Below are 24,626 nucleotides of genomic sequence, written 5' to 3'. Positions count from 1 at the left end.
ATTTAATCCTCACAGAAACCAAATGAAGTGTTTACTGTCATTATCCCTATTTGATGAAGAGGATACTGAGGCTCACAGAGAATAACTTGTCCAAGATTGTCTAATGTCGAGTAATCAAGAGTGAATGACCTGAAAGCACACACATCAGCCCGGACCAGCTTTTTATTAAGGGAAAAATTTACAGAGACAGAGCAGTAGCAGGTGAGCAGCCTTCTCAGTGACATTTGCACAGGGACTGGTGAGCCAGACATTAGACTTGAGAGGGTCTCCTATCTTGATCTGTGGGGCTCATAAGCTGCATGGTTGGGGAACATCAGCCCTTTCTGCAGGACCGTTTGGGGCTGAGGTCCTAAGGTTGTGGTTACAGTTCTGTGATGTAGCAGAGGTACAGCTTCCAGCCCTGACCTTTAGCCTCACCATTTATAGCAGGCTCCCCACTGCATCTCTTGGCATAATCAGGTCCGGGCCCCAAGCCCTGTGTTTGTTGCGATGTGCTGTTGGGGATTCTTGAGACTTCAGTTCCTCTTGATTGCATCAGCATTCTATCAGGGTGTCTGCCTTAAATACTCGGTTGTAGCCAGTTCATAGTTTCTGGGCTTTAATTTCCAAATGATCCTAGTCTTTGAAGGAAGGGGGAGTGGCAGATGTCTCTCTGAGAAGTCAGCCTACTGGGTACCCAGGTGGGCAAATTAATCCTTGCCTATCACGCAGCTCTTAAGTGATGGAACCTTTACTCCAGCAGTGCAGCCTGATACCATAGTCTCCACAGTTCTAAGTAATTTGCAATCAGAACTTGCTGTAACTGTGTCTGTACCTGTATTTCAAGGAGCATCATAGTCTACAGTATATACTTTTCCTATTGCAAAATTTTGTTTGGTGTTCCTAGCTGACTATTTGAAATACTAATAGGCTTACTCATCTATTTCTGGCCCTTATAGCTCATCATTTGGTACTCTGTGCTCCATTTGAATGTGAGATTTAATGTGACTGTGAAGCATCTAAAGAGGATATATTGTTGACCACAGAACCGATAGGCTTCCTCACCAGGGTGTGATTGGGGATGAATGGGGGCAGATCCTAAGAGGTAGGGTTTCTTAGAACACTCAGTCCAAATTCAGAGTTTGTGACTTCTGTTCTGTGCTGTGTATGGGTATCTATAGGGGATTTTAAACAGGAACTTACAATGTTAATAACTTGTCTTTGTCAGTTGAGTTACATGTTTACAGAGTTATTTGTAACTCTGTTACAAATAATACAATACAGAGTTATTGTATAAATAGCAAAATTTATAAGTGTTACAGAACATCTTGAAGTAAGAAAAATCATTAGTAATTTAATAGTGATAACATCTCTACCACCTACCTATATAAGGTTCATGAAGCCAAAGGTGTGATGTTTTCTTAATTACTAAATATAGTCCATGCATAGATGCTGTTAGAGCAAAGTTGTTGGTCACTGAATATTTATTGTTTGAATAAGGAAAGTAATGAATGCCTCTTTTGCTAAGAAAATTAATTACTAAACCATTTAAATTTTCTGGGGACATCAAGGTATTACTTTTAGCTTTGTTTATTTATTAGAAATGAAAGGAAAGTTTTACACACCAATAATGTATGAATATAATGAGATGGAAAAAGTGATTATTTTTCCTTATTTTACCACATCCAAATCATTTGTTTTTTAATAGGAAAGACTGATATTTCCAAAATGAAATTTTTAAAAATCTTGGGGTAAAAGTGCTTCCAGGTATGTAGAAGTATGCATGTAATGTTTGTGTGTGTAGAGGGGGAGGGTGGCCAGTGATTTAAAAACTATACTCATTTCAGGCGGTCATCCAATGTTTTGACTATATAGCCCCCAACAAGTAAAAAAAAATGTTAAATAGGAGGCAATCAGAGAAATCCCAACCTGCCCAACTCTTCCTTTTAGGCAATTATTCCATATTTTTAAAGAGAGTGTCTTGCCCATGGGTTTCAGCCCTGGGAAAGTTCACTATGGATTCAGCATGACCAAAGAATTTGACAGCAAAACATTCTTTGGGTGAAAGAGTTCATTACCCAGCTTGTTCTCCGGTGGTAGGTCAATCACTAGAGTCTCTGCCTCTGCTCAGAGCACTGGGCCGACTGAGCCCTCTATATAGCACAATAATGGCTTATTGCCTACAGGTGTGGAAGTGGTAGCCTAGCAATAGGCCAGTTACATCATCAGGTAGTTTAAGTTCAGTGAGGATTCTGGCCATAGGAACCCCAACTTCCCCACACTCCACACCTCCAGGATTCTTGCCTTACAATCTACACACTTTCAATCTTCCACAATGGTCCCTGTACGAGAAAGCTGGAGCACTGTAACCAGATTCCACAATAGCAACAGAGGATAACAACTTAGAGATAATAAAAATTAAGATACAGCAAGATTTTGATACAGATAAACAAAAATTATAATAATCCTTAAGCCAGAGAAGGTTCCTAATAACAAAAAATTGTAACAATCCTCAAGACAAAGGAGATTCAATCCACAAAGACTTTAAGGGCGATAAGACACATGTTTTAATGATAGCAACATAGACAAATCTTGTCCATCAGGTAGGATGCATGCAAGAGAGTGGTCCTGTGATAGGACTGTAGCTGGAAGGGGGACCCTTCCAGGTCTAGTATATCATACTTTTACTCCTTTTCCCATGGGGGTTACTGAAGGGTCTATATATAGTGCTACTGGAGGTGCATGCACTGGCCATAATGATAAAACAAAACTCCCTGGCAAGATGTTTCTACCTTCTGGCCATTCAGGATATACTACTGTGTGTGACCTTTGGCGGCCACTCTGCTGTTATTCCAGGAATACACAGGAGGCCAGCCTACAGGCCTTGTCCCCAAGGTGCCAGGAGAGCCAGCCATCATTGGTCCATGTGTCAAAAGGTCCCAGGCCACATCCACTCAATGGAGTCTCTGGGATTCAGTGCAGGTGGTGCTGGCAGCAAGATGTTATTCTGATGACCAATCCTCAGCTTCAGAGATTCTTCCTTGGTTTGTACTTACAGTTGTACAGGAGAGGCAGCCATATTTGTTAACATGTCTATGGGGCTCAGGGCTCCCTTTCAGGGTCTCTCATTCAAACACCATAGCATGATACATAAGCGGACTGACCATCCCTGCAAACTATTGGTATGTGACTTTAGGCTGGATTTTAACAAGCCATTGTCCTTCTCTATCATGCCTGCTGTGGTAGGATTGTATGGCACATGAAACTTCCATTTGATTCCCAGCTGTCACACCCATTCTTGCAGTGTATGTCCAGTAAAATGGGTTCCCTGATCACTCTCAATTACCTGCGGTTGGCCATAGGCAGCAAAGAGATGCTCCAGGCCTCACTTGGTCATCTGCTGGTCTGCACAATGGGTAGGAAAAACAACCAGAAGTCCAGTAGCTGTGTCCACACAAGTCAGAGCATAAGGATATCCTTCTGACACAGGTAGAAACCCAATATAGTCTGTATCTGCCACCTGACAAGGGGTATAGGCCCCTTAGCTATTGTCCCATGTTGCTGTGGAACTCGGTGTAAGTCCCTTTGGAGCATACGACACACTCCTGCTGAGCTCTACTATACTAACTTCTTCAAAGGTCAAAGGCAAGCCCCACCGATGGAACACAGCCCACATTGTCTTTTGCCCTGCATGCAACAAATGCTGATCTAACCATTGGGCTACATCAGAGGCAGGCTTTTCTTCTAACCAATGTATTTGGGCCAATTTATCTGCTTCATCATTTCCTGGGGATGCCAGTGGCAAATGACCTGTCACATGGTATACTGTAATTATTTTAGTCTGACTACAAGCCCATAAGTCTTGCCACAATTCTTGACCCCAAAGGGGTCTGTGATCAACCAGCCAGTTAGCCTGGTACCAGGTTGGTAGCCACAGGGTCAAGCCCCAATAGACAGCCCAGCTGTCAGTGCAGACAACTATAGGAGAGGGCTTCTGGCTGATCACAAGCCATACAGCCCGCAACTCTGCCCATTGGCTGCTCTTCCTCTCACCATCTTCCATCCATATTGTCTCAGTCTTAGGATGGAAAGCTATGGCCCTGCATTTTGGGGGCTGCCCACGGCTGGAGCCTTCAGTGTACCATGCATCTTCGGGTATAGGGCTCTTCCCTCCCAACAGGGACTCTCTACTACTAATGGTTCAAAAGCAAGTTCTTCCTGCTTTTCACTAGTATATGTCACTGGCCCCAATAAGCGTTAGTGTTCTTCACCCAAGGGGCTACTAGAGAGGGCACTGCACTGCTGTAGGTAAGCACCCCACTTGGCTAGTGTGGGTCTTTGTGCCACAGCACTCCTTGGCTTTTGGGTCCAATCTCGTACCCACCCCAAGATGGGATAGGTGGTTATTACCTTTATTGGGGCCATTCCAGTGATGGGTTCTATAGCCAGCAAGGCATGATATGTGGCAGCCAGTTGTTTTTCTATCAAAGTGTATCGTACCTCTGCCCCTTTCCAGAGTTGTGAACAGAATCCAATGGGTTGGTGAGTTCGTACAAGCCACTGCCAGAGACCCCAGCCATAACTGTCTTCAGTGACATGAACATCCAGCTCACAGGGCCGTGATGAGTCTATCACACTCAAGGCCTGCACAGCCTTGACTGCTCGTTTTGCTGTAGTAAAGGTAGATGCATCATAGGAACCCCAACTTCCCTACAGAGTGAAACTTTTTTCACTAGTTATTTGCTCTTGACAAGTTACTTCTTCTTGTGCTTTGTTTTCCTCACTGGCAGAAAGAGAATAATATTAGTACTGACCTTGTAAGTTTGTTGTGAAGAAGCAGTGAGTTAGTGCGTGAAAAGCATATAGAATAGTGCCCGGTGCAAAGTCAGCACTCCCTAAACATTATCACTACTGTTATTTCCATATCCTAATGCATAAAGCATCACTTTATCCAGGCAAATCCTTGATTTGGGCTCAAATGTTTCAATATCCTCTAGAGAGTCATTAAAACTCCCTGGGTTGCCTCTAAATGAAAATCCAGATCAAATCAAGCCAAATCAAAGCACATAGATAAAATCCACATAATACTTACTATGTCCTATGGATTTCCTGGGACCCTTCCACTCCTTCATATGTCATCAAACTCTGAGAATGGCCTAGCTTCCTTTGTAGTATTTTTTTTAAAAACTTGGACTATCTCAAGACTGGAAATGGTGCTAGATGAGGGAACTGTCTCTGATGGCATCTCCAAAATCTCAACTTACCCAGCTCTGTATGCAATCCCAATTCAGAAGAGTTTGGAAGGAGCACAGTGAGAGAAACACCTGATGTTTTTCTCTGTGAACATTTCCAGTCTAATGTTGTACACAGACTATTAAGCCACAGTGTGGGATGGTTCCGCTACGCTGCAGCACCATGGCACATAAATTGAAACTTCTTGCAGCCATGAAAATATAGTGGTTCTAAATACAGCCATACACTTTTATAAATACACTTTTATGTCGAAGCTCAAATAAGTACCCAGATTTCAAAAAGGTGTGAAGATTTTTTATTAGTTGAAGGCAGTCTTCCCATTTTGACTTCTGTAAATTTGTTTTGGTGCTCTTCTTTCTCTTTCTCTGGCCCTTATCCATTTGACTTTCTTCCTATGACCCTTCTTTCTCTGACTTTCTTTAGCTAATTTGAAAATATTGACCATAGAGTGCCAAGGGTGAAAGGGTTCTTCATCCCCAGGGAACACCAATGAGCCATTCCCTTTCCTCAATCCCAGTGGAATTTTTGTAATCTTGTTGGAAGTATTTCTGCTGTACTACGATGTCTACAGAAAAAAGAATAATGAACAAAGCTCCTCACTAACTATATTTTAATGAACTTTGTTAAAAAGTCAGCTCACCTCAGTCTCAAAGTCAAAACAAAAACACAATTCTTGGCTTAATAAAAATGAAATATGCATATGGAAGTTAATATGATCTTTAGTCAAAATAGTATGATGAAGGCAATGTAGAATCTATCATTGAAACTGAAACTTTTATAGTCAATGACTTTTTTGAATAAAAATCCAAGGGTCTTTACCTTTACAAAAAGACATACACACAAATTATTGATGATAACTTTAAGAGATGTATTTGATGAAGTCTATTATTATATCCTATAGGAATATGTAGATCCCACATTAAAACCCTGCTTTAACTCAGTTTACTGTCAAACCATCTTAATCAGCATGAGAAGACCACACTGGGCAGTGAATGGGTTATATGTGTGTTGAGATCATAATTCCTGTCTGACTTCAGGGTGGCAAACAGGGTCAAAGGTGACTAAAACCTTGGGATTGCCACTCATTATGAGAAAGCATGTCAATTATCCCAGTAAGTCACAGAAATCTTACTTTCTACATGATCCCTAATATGAAATAGATTGCACACTCCTAAAGGATTATTCATTTATTCTTTCAGTGGATGTTTATTAAATACCTCCTATTAACTGTAAACCAGTGTGTTAGATGTACATGGGGTATTAAAGGTGACTAAAGCTTGTTCTCTGTCCTTAAGGAAGTCATAGTCTAAAAGGGGAGTAGAAACCCAAATAACATAAATATGTAAATCATATTTACATATTACATATTTACAATAAGTAAACCATATGCCACATGTGTAGACTTACTGGAACACAGAGAGAGTTGGTATACTTTTATTTGGAATGAGAAACAGGGTGAGGACACACACCGCAAAGTAATGTTTAACTGAACTTTGCCTGTTAAGTGGAGTTCACCAGGAAGAGTGTATGTTGAAATACTGTTTTTTCAGTAAATAATTTTCTATGACAACATTTTCAATGGTTGCATACTATTCCACAGTGGAGCTAGAACAAATAATTTAATTAAGCCCTTATTTTTGGTTATTAGGCTAGTTCCATTTTTTGGCAACTATAAACTGTGTGAATATAGATTCTTACAGCTAAGTTATAGTCCACATCCTTGATTCTCAGAATATAGACCTAGATATGAAGTTACTGGTTCAAAGGGCATTTTTTAAATTTCAATACATTTTTTCAAGCTAACATAGAAGAGTAGGTCTTTAAGATCGGACAAACGAACTCAAAATACAAACATTCTTTTTTTGGTTATTAGACCTTAGGCAAGTTGACTAAACTTCATTACTCTTAGTTTCTTTCTTTTTAACAAAATAGGATCATGATACTTACCTTAAAGTCATGTTTTAAATACTGTAGTAGAGTTTAATGAATACTTATTAAATCTCCCTTGTATTTTTGACAATCAGTAGCAGATAGTTGCTAAGCCTGAACAATAAAACTCAAGTGTTCTAAATATTTTAGGTTAGTGACATTAACATTAATTTCTAATAGAAAATGTGTTAATAACTGCCTAAATAACTTGTGATTTAGTTACCCTCCATTCATCATATGGCTCAAATTTCAGAAATCCTGACTCACTGTCCATATATAACTTTAAAGTTGTTGGACTTTGCTCATTTGGTCTGAAAAATAGAAAAGTTCTAGTATTGGATGAAGAGGCAGGAACTGGAATAAAATCCTTATTCTTCCACTTATTTTCTGTGTCACTTTATCTCTCAGACCCTCAGTATTGTCATTTGGAAAGAGCATAAGGTTACATTTTCTTTCTGTGCCCAAGAATCATATGAGTAATATAAGTGAAAAAGATAGATGCTAGCTCTCTAAACTGTTACTTTGATTTAATGTATTATTCTTATTGTTTTTTAAATCTACTATGAACCTTTTTATTTATTGAAAAAGAAGAGGTGTCATGCAAAATGTACACTTCTGTCATTCTTGTCAGTGTATTATGAGTTTTTCATATTATATTGATGGGGGCATTGACTTGAAGGATCTGGATTTATTTTTGAACTCTTGTCAGCACTCCATAATTAACATTACCCAGAAGAGAAATGCTATTTTGCCTCCTGCATCATCAATGCAACTGTCAGCAAATAAGCAAGGCATCGTCTTTACTATTATTACTGCTAATGTATGAAGCAGAAAAGAGCAGCTGGTTTTTCACACACGGAGCTGTTAGAAACACAGGCATTCAGTGAAATCTGTTCTCAGTTTCTACCTACCTGTTTTTGCTTTAAGAATGTATTTAAAGGGAAAAATATCATTTTTGTCCCAAAGCCTATTTTTAAACTTCTAATTTCAGACATTACTGATTTCAAAGTTATCTCAATGTTGTTTTACCTCCTTGATGTAAAAATGCAAAATTAATCTTGATTGCTTACTGACCATTTTACTTAACTATCTTCACTACTCTAGTTTCTCTGAGTCCTAAATTCCTGTTATGTTTCAGTTCTCTCTGGTCTCCAAATTTGCTGAAATTTGTAATAACAATAGGTAGAAGTAATCTTTTAAGGTGAAGAATTGTGAGGGCTAAATCTTTCTGTAATAGAAGGGCAATACTATAGGTCACACATTTGCTCTTTAAAGAAGCAAAAATTCTGTAGCTTCCATAGTTACAGTGTGCCCAAATTAGGTAGTCTAGGGTAATTTTGTTAAACAGCTATTTTGTTTGTTTTTAAGTTACATATGGGAAGATTGTGAAATTGTGCAGCCACTTTGCAAAGCAGCCTGGTATTTCTTCAAATGTTAAGCATAGAGTTACCCTAGGATCCAGAAATTCTGCACATGGGTGTGTATCTAAGAGACATAAGCATCTCTCTTTACCAAAACTTGTACATGAATGCTCATAGCAGCATTACTCATAATAGTCCCAAAGTGGAAAATAACAGATTAATGAATAAACAAAATATGGTACATAATACAATGAAAAGTTATCTGGCCACTAAAAAGGAATGAAGTGCTGATAGATACTTCAATATGGTGAACTGTGACAACACTATATGTAGTGAAAGTAGACACAAATGGTCACATAGTATATTACTCCATGTATATAGAAAGTGCCCCAAACAGGAAAATCCACAGAAACTGAACCTAGATTACTGGTTTCCAGGGGTGGAGGGCAAGGGAGACTGAAGAGTGCTTACTAAGAGGTATGGGACTGCTTTTTGAAGTGGTGAAATATTCTAAAATTAGATGTTGGTGATGATTACACAACTTCTGAGTATGCCGAAAACCACTGAAATATAGGTTTTAAATAGGTAGCTTTTGGGCATGTGGAATATATCTCAGTAAAGCTCTTACAGAAAAAGTAACATATTCATTAGTAAAAAAATACAAACTTGGAATGGTAGAAATGAATGGGGAAATCATAACCAATTTATCATTATAATCTTTTCATGTTAAAACTTCTTCATTTACATCTATATTTTTAATGACTCCAGGTCATCTTTTAACCGTAATTTACTGAAGCATTTCTTTGTTTCAACTGTAGGTAATTGTCAACTGTTCATTATATATATATATATTTTTTTCATTTTTATTGAGATTCAGGCAGATGTCTGTGGTCACTGACACACATCTGGTATAGTGGCCAGTCTTCTGGGACCTCGGCAGATACTCCAAGATGTAGATAGCAGCTGACAGCCTGGGAGTCCTGGAGACGGTGCTCTCACTTGAGTGACTGCTGTCATTGAGCTCACTGTAGGAGTAAACACCTAGACAATGAAAAGGCCAATGGTGGTTAACAATGTCCTTCATATACTACTTATTTGGAGGAAAGTGAGGATGTCTGTTTTTCTCATTGAAAACAAATGTCAAGGCTTCCCCAAGCTCAACATGGCAGGAAGGTAATTCACAGACTTGTAGACCACAAATTCTGACATCTCAGGAGAGTAGGACATCAGGTTAGTGTGAAATCTTCAAGTGTCTTTTTCACTAATGCAGGATTTAGTAGGTTTAAGGCTATTATAATGAGATTATGTCAGATTTATAGCAAAATAAACAAATGAGAACAAATGGAGGTCAAAATGTGCTTTCAGGGTTTTATACTGTACTCGTTAGACCTACCGGGAAGGGACTTAATGAAAGTTGATGTGTGATTGTTCAAGTTTTAAAAGAATGTAATTCAGTTTATGTCTGGTTTCATTAAGGCTGTTGGGATAGATAGCACTGGAGTAATACAAATAGAAATGTGAAGGATACTAAGTGTATATATGGAGGTGTGTATTTATCCTGAACTTTATTGTTAAAACATGCATAGGTCTATTAACTCTCTAACATGTTATGATTTAATCTCATGTAAGAGCGAGCTAGCAACTTGGCCACTCAAAGAAGTAACGTGATCACTCCAAATATGAACCTGAACCTTTTGCAGTATGTGACACATTCACCATGTGGCAGAGGAGATGCAGGGAGGAGATGCAGACATACAACCATGTGACCTGTTGGTTTGTGATGGATGTTTAAAGTAAATTAAAATGAGTATGCTAACACTTTCTCTGTCAGTTTTCATCTCTTCAGCATCAGAGTTATTTATAAACCAGAGATATTTGTATGAGAAAAAGTCCCAGTTGGGGATTAATGCCCAAATCCCTATGTAATTTTACATAAAATAAACAAACATTATCATAAGACTTGATATGTTACCAAGCCATTTCATGGAGTAATTAACACATATCCTGTCATAATTCTATGGGAATGTTTATATTATATAGTTTACAATGTATGGAAACTGAGAATCAGAGTGATTTTAACTTTTTAATAACCACAGTACAGAAATAAGAATTAGGAAAAGAAGGAAGAAAAGCAAATAACATCATGAAGCCCACATTTTAGCACTGTTTGAGAAGATTCTAGAATGTTAACACATTCAGTCCTCCAGAAATCATAGGAGGCAGACTTCGTTATCTCCATTTCAGAGAAGGAAGCCAAAGGTCCCAGGTCATAAGCCTACTTCTGAGCAGATTTCCCATCCAGCATGACAGATTTTAGTGCTTACATTTTTTAATTTAGACCACTATTCTAAACATAATCATGATGTTGGAGAGATATTCAGCTTGGGCTTTTGTTATGAAAATTGAATCATCACTGTTTTGCAGCCCTTGATTAACTTTTTAATACTGTAGTCACCCTCACATTTTATTTGGTTCACAAGTGCTTTCAAAAAGGTTACAATTTACTCTGATCAGGGCACTGGGAAAGCCCATGATCAAAAGTAATTTTGATGAAAAAAATTGCTGTGGAAAGGTAGACTGTACTTTCTTCAAATGGTCTATATTGTTCCTGGGGCAGGACCACTTACAACCCTTCTTGGACCTCCCACACACTTAGGTTAGACCTTAAAGTACATAAACAAAAGATAAAGATTAGTTGGCCTCACACTAACTGTAGCTGGAGAGGTATTTGGGCCCCATAGCATCCACTAGAGGATGAGGGGCCAGTGAGGGCACTGTCCTGGTCTTAGTCTACAATGGAGAAATAAATAAGAATGTTGTGGGCCTCATATTAGAATACCATCCCCAGTCTTTGCTAAATACTGCTTTTTACTATCATTTAATAGTATACACACAATAAACTGTGAGGCTGTTCTTTTCCAGTCTTTGAAAATCTTTCCCTTCTATTTTCATTGCATTCTTAGACTGATTTCCCTAAGAGCTGGCGGATGGATGCCAATAGTTCCCAGTCCCAGAGCCTCCTGTTCACATCGAGGTGCTAGACATGTTAATCAGCCCACAATGATGACTGGGAACAAAAGATGCTGAATTAGTCTGCTCAGGCCACCATAACAAAATACTCTAGATTGGGATGCTTAAACAACAGAAATATATTTTCTCACAGTCATGGAGTCTGGAAGTCCAAGTCCACGGCCAGGGTGCCAGCAGGGCCGGCCTCTGGCAAGGCCTCTCTCCTTGGCGTGTAGATGGCTTTCTCCCCACTGTGTCCTCCTGTCTCCTTTCCTCTGTGCACCCACTCTCCTGGTGTCTCTTCCTCCTCTTAAGAAGCCAGCAGCCCTATCAGATTAGGGCCCCACCCTTTCGATCTCATTTAACTTTAATTCCCTCCACAAAGGTTCTGTCTACAAAGAGTCACACTGGGGAGGTAGAGCTTCACCATGTGAATTTTGGGGAGGCACAATTCAGTCTGTAACAGATAGGAATAATTTGCTCAGAGCAGTTGTATTCCACCTCCTGGATCTTTACAATCACCAGAGGGATGGAGAAAGGAACTCTAAAAAATACTGTTGCCCAGTCCTTACCCCAAAACAATTAAATCATAATCTCCCAGGCCAGGGAAGGGCATAATAAGCACTTTAAAATATCTCCCTATGTGATTATAAATTTTCATCTAGGATTGAAAATGAGAGACTTAAATTGTTTAGGGCCTATTTGGCCCAATCCATAATGCACAGAATGTTATGAGCCCTACTAGGGAAAGGGAAGAGGAAATTAGTGTCCTCATGGTTGCTGGCATTGTAAGCATATTGTAGTATGCTCACAAGGAATATGTACTGTTTTAACTTTATTATTTTATTTATTTAAGTCTGTACACTGTTATGTGGTAGACCTCAAAACATATATTTATGCTATATAGCATAGTATACGTATAAATGTAGGTACAAGAGAATAGACAATGCTATAGAATCAGACGGCTGTGGCTCTAATTCTGATTATGTGACCTTAACATTCCTAAGAAAAGGTAATAACAGCATCCTCCTTTGTTATGAGGTCAAATGAAACTATAAGTAGTCTATCAGTATTATTATTATTATTAGCAATAATAATAAGTCAAACAAATCAGTTAGGAAAAAGCTAACATGTCTATTTCTGTTTATCTTTTCTCTGATACATCAAGATCCTCAGACTTTGGAGCAAGAGATTCAGCCACGTGGCCTTGCAAAGCCTAAATTAGCTTTATTTTACATATCAAAGGAGTGGGACTTGGGGCAGTCAAGGGGCATATGGAAATCGAGTAATTCTGAAATAAGTGGTTGAAGTCACAGTAGAGATACTGAGAAAGCTGTGAGCAAAGTTCTGGCTATTCAGTAAGGTGATGGAGCTTTGTAAGGGTGCCATTAGAGCCTAGCAAAGAATGAAGGCAGCCCTTTCTAGGTCACTCCTGTTCTGACAGAATATTAGATTTTTTGTGTATGTGTCATGGATTTGAAGAGTCTGCAAACTCAACTTGCTGAAAATTTTCAGAAGAATCTAACAAATGTGTTTTGAGTTGAGGCTGCCTATGAGAAACAGCTTTTTCTAAAACACTGAGCAGTTCAGCTTGCCATTTCAATCTGTCTCCCCTTACATTTATATTAGAAAAAGCAGACCTGGTAGAAATGTTGATTCTGAGACTTGAGTACAGTTAAAAGATGTATCTTTTGTTCACTTTCTTTTAGAGGTGTTCCCTTATTGTATCAAGTGTGTGGGAAGCTTTGCCTAGCAAATCTAGCATTTTGATGAAATTGCCATAAAATGCTTTTCTGTGTTTTGTGTCAATCATTATCTTAATTGGAGGTTTCCAGGGGGTTAATAGTGGCTATTTTCCTGGGATTGTTTAAAGTATATCATTTTCAGTGTAGAAACACTGGCCACCTAAGGAGATTAAATACATGGCTTCAGAGGTAACCTGCCTCTTTTGAAATTTTGCCTCCGACATTTTCTACTTTTGCTGCTCTAAGACTCAGATTACTCATCTGTGAAATGAGGATAATAATAGCATGTACTTCATAGAATTGTTGTGAAAATAAAGTTTGCTAATATTGCACAGGAAACACTTAGAACACTGCTGGATCCATAGCAAACATCACTAAGCATTAGGAATTCCTAAAGCTTATTTTAAAGTTGTTTTGCCAAACTCACTGAAGAGGCACATGTCTGTAAGAGAGGAAACTCACCTCTGAGCCACGCTGCTCAGGGTTTGTGTTTTGATTCTATCAATTAGAAGCTGAGTAGTTTTAGGCAACAATCACTTGTTTTTGTTTACTTACCTCTTGGTGGAGATAACAGATCTGCTTTGTATATTTGGTGTAATGGTTAAATGGGATGAACTTACATTGCCAGTGAATTAAGCCACTATCACCTCCACCTTAGGACTGCAGGAGCACCGCCTCTGGCCTCTGACTTCCACTCTTACCCAATGCTGACACGTTTACCATGTCACAGTCTAAGCAACATAAAATATAAACTGCAAGATGGTACTGCCCTGTTTAATATGCTCATTGGTTTTTCCTTTATTTCTTGAATAAATGCCAATGTTACAACCATGGTCTATGTGGCCCACATGATATATCCATACCTAAATCCCCAAGCTTATCTAGAACACTGCCTACCCCCTTAGCACATTGCTCCTGTCACACCTCTTCTGTGTCCCTGGAACAGACCAAGCTCTTGCCTGCCTCAGGACCTTTGTACATCCTACGTTCACAGAAAAACAGGGATCAATAAAGAGTCGGTGCTCCTCTTTAACTTGTACATTTTTACTCAAAGTTGTATCCTCAGAAAAGCCTTTTCTTACCATCTAATCTGAAGTGGTCAACCCTCCCGGGGGTCTGCATCACAATACAGTATGGGTTGATATGCTTACAATGATCTTATTTATTTATCTGTTGTCTATTGTTTCTCTTCCTTGGCACTCACAAGTCATGATCTTTTCTGAATGGGCCATTGCTACTCCACAGCCCCTGGCATTTAGTAATTTTGAATATCATTGGAAAGAAGGGCAAAAAGAAAGAATGATAGCATATGAAAGCAGTACTAAAAAAAAGAATCATGTTGTACACTGTAAATATATACAATACAAAAAAATATGTAAGTATTACATACAATCATATGGCAATAAAGCTGGAAAACTGTAAAAAGGAAAACAAAAAAATAATAAAGACAAAGATTCAGTACTGAATGGAGAAGTTCCACTCACAATTAAGTAATGTCATTCAGCTCAGAGTATTGTCTCTGGGAATGGACTTGTGGGAAGGGAAAATGGAATAGTGCTTTTGAAGCCATGAGCCTGAGAACTGCTTCTTTCCCAGAGGAAGCACCATCGGCTGGTCACCTCTACCCATGTCCATTGAGGGAAGTACTGGCCTGGCTGGAGGTTGTCCATTGTGTAAGGATTTAAGCACCATGTTGCCTCCAGCACTGTCATGTCACATCCATGATGTTAAATGATCAAAGCAAGTATGGTACCCAGTCAGGTCTATACTGGTTTCGGTGGCTAGCTGGCCAAGCTGAGGTTTGGCAAGGCTACCCCTGCCTTCTACCTCCCATCATGTCCTCCTTTACTGAGCGGTGAAGTGCCTGTGTGTGGCGAATCTTCATTCCTTGCTGTCTGCTTCATGGCACTTCTATTTCCAGAAGGCCAAGATAATAATTTCTCTCCAAATCTGTTCTAGAAGGCTCTTGTCTCACTGAAATTGCTTTTCCTGTCTCCACCAGCTGGACACTCAAAAACATTATCTCAAGACCTATTTTAGTTTTGTCATTCATCATCTGGAGAATAAAAAAAATTGAGGACTCATTCTGATCTAACAATTGCTTGTGGCTGCCTCAAAGAGAGAGAAAAGGGGGAGAAATGTCATCTGGTGAAATGCCTCCTACTTCTCAAAAGCCTCACCCAACAGTGACTTCTCCAGGACATGCCCTCAACCAGGCTGGCTTGAAGGGCAGGCATTTGGGGCTGTGAAGGCTGTGTACACAGGTCTCTTCTCCACGGTATGGATGCTGATACTCAACTTTGCTTACCTTGTTGTAGGTACCATGCTAAGAACTCAGTTGACTTTCACAGTCAAGATATGACAAAACTGAGGCACAGAGAGGCTGACTGTGGTGTCCAAGGTGAACAATGAAGCTGTAGAGCTGAGATGTTGACCACATAATGTGGCTGCAGGTGACTTATTTGTAACTACTGCAGTCTCTCCCCTCAACGGCACTAGCTGTGTCATCTCTCTGGGTCTTTGGGATGAGGGACACCCATACACAGGAAAAGAAAATTGCCATTTTATTTTTTTAAATAGTTATCATCTAAAATGAATAGCTTCAGAAAAAAAATGCTTTCTATTTGTTTACAAGAAAAATTTCAGGCTTGTAATTATAATTCTAAATCTAAGGTTATCCAGTGTTTGAATTCTGGTTACCAAAGAAACTGTTTTCCTTCAGTATCTTACATGAGATACTCAAAACTAAAGGGTTTATTTCATTTATTTATTTATTTTTTAAATTACTGTGTCATTGATGTACACTCCTATGAAGGTTTCACATGAAAAATATTGTGATTAGGACATTCACACATATTATCAAGTCTTCCCCACACCCCATTGAAATCACTGTTCATTAAAGTAGTAAGAAGCCACAGAGTCACTACTTGTTTCTCCTGTGCTAACACTGCCTTCTGAGTGAACCCCCAAAAACACCATGTGTACTAATCATTATACCCTTCAAGCCCCTTCTCCCTCCCTCCCCACCCGTCCTCCCCATCTCTCCCCTTTGGTAACCACTAGTCCCTTCTTGGACTCAGAGAGTCTGCTGTTCTTCTGTTCCTTCGATGTTGTTTCATTGTTACACTCCACAAATGAGGGAAACCATTTGGTATTTGTCTTTCTCCATCTGGGTTATTTCACTGAGCCTAATACCCTCTAGCTCCATCCATGTTTTTGCAAATGGTAGGATGTGTTCTCTTCTTATGGCTGAATAGTATTCTTTTGTGTATATGTACCACATCTTCTTTATCCATTCGTCTACTGATGGACACTTAGTTTACTTCCATATCTTGGCTATTGTAAACAGTGCTGCAATAAACATAGGAGTGCATATATCCTTTTGAATCTGAGAACTTATTTCTTTGGGTAAATTCCTAGGAGTGGAATTCCTGGGTCAAGTAGTATTTCTATTTTTAGTTTTCTGAGGAACCTTCATACTGCTTTCCACAATGGTTGAACTAATTTACATTCCCAGAAGCAGTGTAGGAGGGTTCTCGTTTCTCCACATCCTCGCCAGCATTGTTGTTTCTAGTCTTTTCTATGTTGGCCAACATTACTGGTGTGAAGTGGTATCTCATTGTGGTTTTAATTTGCATTTCCCAGATGATGAGTGTTATGGAGCATCATTTCATATTGCTGTTGACCATCTTAATTTCTTCTTTGGAGAAGTGTTTGTTCAGATCCTCCACCCATTTTTTAATAGGGTTATTTGCTTTTTGGGTGTTGAGGCATGTGAGTTCTTTATATATTTTGGATGATAACCTCTTGTTGGATATGTCATTTGCAAATATATTCTTCCATACTGTAGGGTACCTTTTTGTTCTACTAAAGGTGTCCTTTCCTGTACAGAAGCTTTTTAATTTGATGTTGTCACATTTGTTCATTTTTGCTTTTGTTTATCTTGCCTGAGGAGATGCGTTCAGGAAAAAGTTGCTCATGTTTATATTCAAGAGATTTTTGGATATGTTTTCTCCTTAGAGTTTTATGGTTTAATGACTTACGTTCAGGTGTTTGATCCATTTTGAGTTTACTTTTGTGTATGGAGTTAGACAATACTCTAATTTCATTTGCTTACACATAGCTGTCCAGTATTGCCAACAGCAGTTGTTGAAGAGGCTCTCATTTTTCCACTGTATAACCAGGGCTCCTTTACCATATATTAATTCACCATATATGCTTCAGTTCATATCTGGATTCTCTATTCTGTTGCATTGATCTATGGGTCTGTTCCTGTAGCAGTACCAAATTGTCTTGATTACTGTGGCTTTGTAGTAGAGCTTGAAGTTGGGGAGTATAATCCCCCCAGCTTTATTCTTCCTTCTCAGGATTGCTTTGGCTATTCAGTGTCTTTTGTGGTTCCATATGAATTTTAGAACTATTTGCTATAGTTCATTGAGGAATGACATTGGTATTTTAATTGGGATTGCATTGAATCTGTAGATTGCTTTAGGCAGAATGGCCACTTTGAAAATATTAATTCTTCTTATCCATGATCATGGGATGCACTTTCATTTATTGGTATCATCTTTAATTTCTCTCATGAGTGTCTTGCAGTTTTCAGGGTATAGGTCTTTCACTTCCTTGGTTAGGTTTATTCCTAGGTATTTTATTCTTTTTGATGCAGTTGTAAATGTAATTGTTTCTTGATCTCTCTTTCTGCTATTTCTTCATTAGTGTATAGGAATGCAACAGATTTCTGTGTATTAATTTTGTAGCAACTCTGCTGAGTTCAGTTATTCTAGTAGTTTTGGTGTTGATTCTTTAGCGTTTTCTATGTATAGTATCATGCCATCTGCAAACAGTGACAGTTTATCTTCTTCCTTACTAATTTGGGTGCCTTTTATTTATTTGAGTTGTCTAATTGCCATGGCTAGGACCTCCAGAACTATGTTGAATAAAAGTGGGGAGAGTGGGCATCCCTGTCTCGTTCCCGATCTTAGAGGAATAGCTTTCAGCTTCTCGCTTGTAAGTATGATATTGGCTGTGGATTTGTCATATGTGGCCTTTATTATGTTGAGGTATTTGCCATCTGTACCTATTTTGTTGAGAGTTTTTATCATAAATCGATGTTGAATTTTATTGAATGCTTTTTCAGCATCTGTGGAGATGATCACGTGGTTTTTGTCCTTCTTTTTGTTGATGTGGTGGATGATGTTGATGGGTTTTTGAATATTGTACCCTACTTGCATCCCTGGGATGAATCCTACTTGATCATGGTGGATGATCTTTTTGATGTATTTTTGAATTTGGTTTGCTAATACTTTGTTGAGTATTTTTGCATCTATATTCATCAGGGATATTGGTCTGTGATTTTCTTTTTTTGTGGTATCTTTGACTTGTTTTGGTATTAGAATGATGTTGGCCTCATAGAATGAGTTTGGGAGTATTCCCTCCTCTTCTACTTTTTGGAAATCTTTAAGGAGGATGGATATTACGTATTCACTAAATGTTTCATAAAATTCAGTGGTGAAGTCATCTTGTCCAGGGGTTTTGTTCTTAGGTAGTTTTTTGATTACCAGTTCAGTTTCGTTGCTGGTAATTGTTCTGTTCATATTTTCTGTTTCTTTCTTGGAAGGTGTATTTTTCCAGAACATTGTCAATTTCTTCTATATCCAGTGTGTTAGCATATAATTTTTCATAGTATTCTCTAATAATTCTTTGTATTTCTGTGGTGTCCATCATGATTTTTCCTTTCTCATTTCTGATTCTGTTTATGTCTGTAGACTGTCTTTTTTTCTTGATAAGTTTGGCTAGGGGTTTATCTATTTTGTTTATTTTCTCAAAGAACCAGCTCCTGCTTTCATCGATTCTTTCTGTTGTTATATTCTTCTTGATTTCATTTATTTCTGCTCTAATCTTTATTATGTCCCTCCTTCTACTGACTTCAGGCCTTATTTGTTTTTCTTATTCTAGTTTGGTTAATTGTGAGTTTAGACTGTTCATATGGGACTGTTCTTCTTTCCTGAGGTAAGTCTATATTACAATATACTTCACTCTTATTAGCACAGCCTTTGCTGTTTCCCACTGATTTTACATTGTTGAGTTATTGTTGTTCTTTGTCTCCATATATTGCTTAATCTCTGTTTTTATTTGGTCATTGATCCATTGGTTATTTAGGGGCATGTTGTGAAGCCTCCATGTGTTTGTGAGCTTTTTCATTTTCTTTGCATAATTTATGTCTAGTTTCATACCTGTGTGGTCTGAGAAGCTTGTTGGTATGATTTCAATCTTTTAGAATTTACTGAGGCTCTTTTTGTGGCCTAGTACGTGGTATATTCTTGAAAATGTTCCATGTGCACTTGAGAAGAATGTGTATTCTATTGCTTTGGGGTGGAGAGTTCTGTAGATGTTTTTTAGGGGCTGTCTGTTCTAATGTGTTTTTCAGAGCTTCTATCTCCTTACTTATTTTCTGTCTGGTTGATCTGTCCTTTGGAGTGAGTGGTGTGTTGAAGTCTCATAAATGAATGTGTTGCATTCTATTTCCCCCTTTAATTCTGTTAGTATTTGTTTCACGTATGTAGGTGCTCCTGTGTTGCATGCATAGATATTTATAATGGTTATATACGCTTGTTGTATTGCCTTCTTTATCATTATGTAATGTCCATTGTCTCTTGTTACTTTCTTTGTTTTCAAGTATATTTTGTCTGATACAAGTACTGTAATTTCTGCTTTTTTCTCCCTATTAGCTGCATGAAACATCTTTTCCCGCCCCTTCACTTTCAGTCTATGTATGTCTTTGGGTATGAATTGAGTCTTTTTTAGGCAATATATAGATAGGTCTTATTTTTTTATCCATTCTGTGATTCTGTGTCCTTTGATTGGTGCATTCAGATGATTTACATTTAGAGTGATTTTCAACAGGTATGTACTTACTGCCATTTTAGGCTTTAGTTTCATGGTTACCAAAGTTTCAAGGATAATTTCCTTACTATGTAACAGTCTAATTTAACTCACTTAGTATACTATTACAAACACCATCTAAAGGATCTTTTCTTTTTCCTCCTTTTTCTTCCTCCTCTATTCTTCATACATTAGGTTTCATATTCTGTAATCTTTATCTTTCTCTTGCTGACTTCGGGGGTGTTTGATTTGATTTTGCATCTGCTCAGTAATTAATTGTTCTACTTACTTTACTATGGTTTTATTTATTTTGGTGATAGCTATTTATTCTTAGGACCACTTCCATCCATAGCAGTCCCTCTAAAATACACTGTGGAGATGGTTTGTGGGAGGTAAATTCTCTCAGCTTTTACTTATCTGGAAATTGTTTATTCCCTCCTTCAAATTTAAATGATCATCTTACCGGGTAGAGTATTCTTGGTTTGAGGTCCGTCTGTTTCATTGCATTAAATATATCATGTCTCTCCATTCTGGCCTGTAAGCTTTCTTTTGAGAAGTCTGATGATAGCCTAATGGGTTTTACTTTGTATGTGATATTTTTTCTCTCTCTGCCTTCTTTTAAAAGTCTGTCCTTATCCTTGATTTTTGCTATTTTAATTATTATATGTCTTGGTGTTGTCTTCCTTGGCTCCCTTGTGTTGGGAGATCTGTGCACCTCCATTGCCGGATAGAATATCTTCTTCCCCAGGTTGGGGAAGTTTTCAGTAATTACCTCCTCAAAGACACTTTCTATTCCTTTTTCTCTCTCTTCTATAATGTAAATATTGTTCTGTTTGGATAGGTCACAGTTCTCTCAATGTTCTTTCATTCCTAGAGATCCTTTTTCTCTCTGTGCCTCAGCTTCTTTGTATTCCTTTTCTCTAATTTCTATTACATTTTCTGACTGTTCTACTTCATGTAGTCTACTTTTAAATCCCTTCATTGTATGTTTATTTCAGATACTGCATTCTTGAGTGTTTATATATCATTCCAGAATTCCTCCCTGAGTTCTCAAATATTTTTCTGTACCACCATGAGCTTGTGTATGCTTTTTATTTTGAAATCTCTTTCAGGAAGATTGGTGAGTTCAGCTTCACTTGGCCCTCTTTCTGGTGTTTGTGAGATTTTGGTTTGAACCAGGTTCCTTTGACATTTCACATTTGTAGGTGGCACCCATAGAGCCCATAAGCTCTACTCTCTGGAGCTGCTCAGCCCCTGGAGCAATGGCAAGGGTCACAGTAGTGTGGCTCTGTTGCCTTTTGGGATAAAAGTACTTTCCTGCTTCCCGGCTGCAGTGTCTGTCTACACTGCCAGGTCCAGTGGTCTGAGCACACAGGGAAAATACTCTATGCTTTGCAGTTGTAGCTATTGTAGGCGGGGTACCCTCTGGCTGGCTTAGTGCAATGGCGGGGGCAGCTGGTTTGCGAGCCTGTGCCAGCTGGGGGTAAGGCACAGCAGACTGTGTATCACAGTGGGGGACATCGGAGCTGAGTAGCCAGCCATGGGGTTGGAGCGCTTGAGGCTCCTGAAAGTTTCCAACCTGATGGGTGTAGTGCATCCAGATAATTTTGTCCACCAGGCCTTTCTCTTGAGCAGCAAGCTCTGTCCTTGCTCCGTTAGCACCCCCCCTTACTGTTGGGAAGTCTCTCAGCCTGTCTCCTTTTATTTTGTCCCACTGCATCCATATGTGGATCCCTGTTTTCCACAAGCAGCTGGAATCTCAGTCTCTCCAAGTATTCAACCTGTCTATGTGGATCCCTGTTTTCCACAAGCAGCTGGAATCTCAGTCTCTCCAAGTATTCAACCTGTCTTAGCTTTCCGACCCCACTAATCTCCAGAGCACCATGTAGTGTAGGTTTGTGCTCCCAGAGCAGATCTCCAGGGCTGGGTCTTCAGCAGTCCTAGGCTTCCAACCCTTCCCTGCTCCATTTCTCTTCCTCCTTCTAGTAAGCTGGGGTGGGGAAAGGGTTTGGGGCCTTACAAATCATGGCCTTGGTATGTTACCCTCTTTCTAGAGGTCTGCTGGTTTGCCCTGCTGTAGACAGTTTGTCTCAGCCTCCTTTCCTGTTGCTCTTTCAGGATTTGATGTATTTTTTTATATTGTTTTATTATATGTGGTTCTGGGAGGAGGTTTCTCTCTCATTTCTCACACTGCTATCTTTAATCCTTTCTCAACTAAAGGGTTTATACAAAGTATTCTAAATTTTTGTTGTGGGGCTCTCAAGTAACTGTGATCCTCAGAGTTAAACTCTATAGAGTAAATCACCCATTTTGTCTGCCCAAGTGTCTATCTGTATTTCAGGAAGACAGAAGGAATGGAAGATAAAACAGTAGGCTTGGGCTGAGTTTGAAGATTCCCTGAAGAAATAAGGCTTTCCATGATGAGCACAGTCCAGGAAACTGATAAAAGAGATCAGTCCCCATCCCCCCACACCCAGGGAAACATTAATTTTTAGTACATTGTTGATTATATAGAAAATCCAGTCCTAGTCTCCTCATGCAGGCAGTAGACAAGAGAAACAGCTGAGGGAGATGACAGAAGGGAGTGCTCTTCAGGAAGCTCTTGAACTTCTTTAAAGCCTAAGCTCTAAGAACCGTCTTTAGAGGTTGATATTGGGGCAGCACCTAGTCTCCTGGGTTGCTTATGTTAAACAATACAATCTGGGGAGATCTCCCTGTTCACTAGGTGAGACCTCAACCCAAGACAATGTTCTTGACTCTTGACTCTTCTCTAGAAAGAACTCAGGATGAGGTCTGCCAGTCACAGCAGAGAGTAGTCTAATAAGGCAAAAGTACACACTCAAGGAGGGGCTGCTGGCATGCTCCAGAGATGAGCAGCCAAAGAGAGTAACTTCAAAGCAACAGTTTCCAATGACTTATACCAAAGGAGTCACATATTATAATACTTTGGTCCTGTTTTCAATTAGTGTGCATATATTTGTATATTATGAATCTCTGAGTGACTCAGTTTATTATTAAATAGTTGTTTGGGACAAAATTTGTTGTTATACCACAGAGTTTCCATTTCATACTCCTAAGTATTTAAAGAGAAGCCCAAACAAAGAGTACTGGAGACACAAATATTTATATCTTGGCTCTGATATTTACAAGCTGAAGGACTTTAGGCCAGTCACTAAATCTCACTTGTCATATATCTAAAATGAGAACAAAAAGCACTATTTTAGGACACATTTGAAGATTGGTAGGAAAATACATGTAAAGTGGTTTTAGAGTCATGCCTAATATGTGTATGACACTTAGTAAATTACAATTAATAAGAGAATCATAAAGAAAATACGGCTTACGTTTCAGGCTTATGGGGGAGCAGCAGAATTCACTCCCTGATTAATTGGTCAGCAAGTACTACTTCCAAATGAATAGACAGTACAGACATGTGGAAACTAAATCATCCCCTGGAGTCATTTCACTGACTTACTGAGTATCAAATAGCAAAAGGTCAGTCAATGTCAGCAGAAGACTGATTTGAGCAAGCTCATCTCGTGTCTGCACTCAGCATTTCGGGCCCTTTTATGGTCCCATGACTGCTGATTCTATCAGATTAGTAAGGAGATAGGGAGGCAATGAAGGATGGGACTGGGTACATTTAGGGAAGAGTTGGTGTGTTTAAGAGAACATCAGCAAATTCGGGAGGCAGGCCAGGATGATAGGATATGAAGAATGGAGGCAGGGAGGCTCCTAGGACGACAGGGAATCGAGGCTAAATTTTTTTTCCGCACTTACACTTAAAAACTGTTTTACATTTGCTGGAGTTTGTGTCCATAGGTGGAAGAGCAAAAGCATCTCGGGTGGTTGAAGAAACTAAAAAGCAGACAAAACCAGTAAACCAGCATGGCTTACTTTTAATAAACACTTTTGAAAAATTAAGATTTATTTTAAGAAAACTTGCCTGTGCTAAAATCTTTCAGAGAACACCAATATATAATCTCCATCTGAGATGTTCATCAATTTTTAAAGTCGAAAAAGTATTAGAATACCAATGAAAGGGCTTCAGTCTGAATTTAAGTAGATGTTTGGTGGGGGTAGGTTGTCTCAGGAAAAGACAACTCATACATCAGAAAAATAAGTAACTTGGATACCATCTTCAAAACTATGGTTTGCCGATTTCTTCTAAAAAGGCTTTTGTAACACTTGGTTTTTCCATGAAATAGATAAAGTTCCCTCTCACAGAAGTGAAATCAGAGCCCTCTCACAGTGGAACAAAGGCTGTTGAACATTGTAGACGGGTGTCCGTCAGGACCTGAAGGGTTAAGCCTAGAGCTACCACTAGGTGTCACGTTGGGATCGCTTTTGGGAGCATAAGCTCCCATACTGGTTCCAAACAAGAAAGAGGCATCTTCTAGGTTAATTTCAGCTACTGTTCAGTTTCTTTAAATAGAGACTCTTACTCTGCACATGTCAAATCGACAGT

Source organism: Manis javanica, chromosome 11 (genome assembly GCF_040802235.1).
Source record: "Manis javanica isolate MJ-LG chromosome 11, MJ_LKY, whole genome shotgun sequence".
In the NCBI taxonomy this organism is placed as follows: domain Eukaryota; kingdom Metazoa; phylum Chordata; class Mammalia; order Pholidota; family Manidae; genus Manis; species Manis javanica.
Note: the sequence above shows the minus strand (reverse complement) of the source record.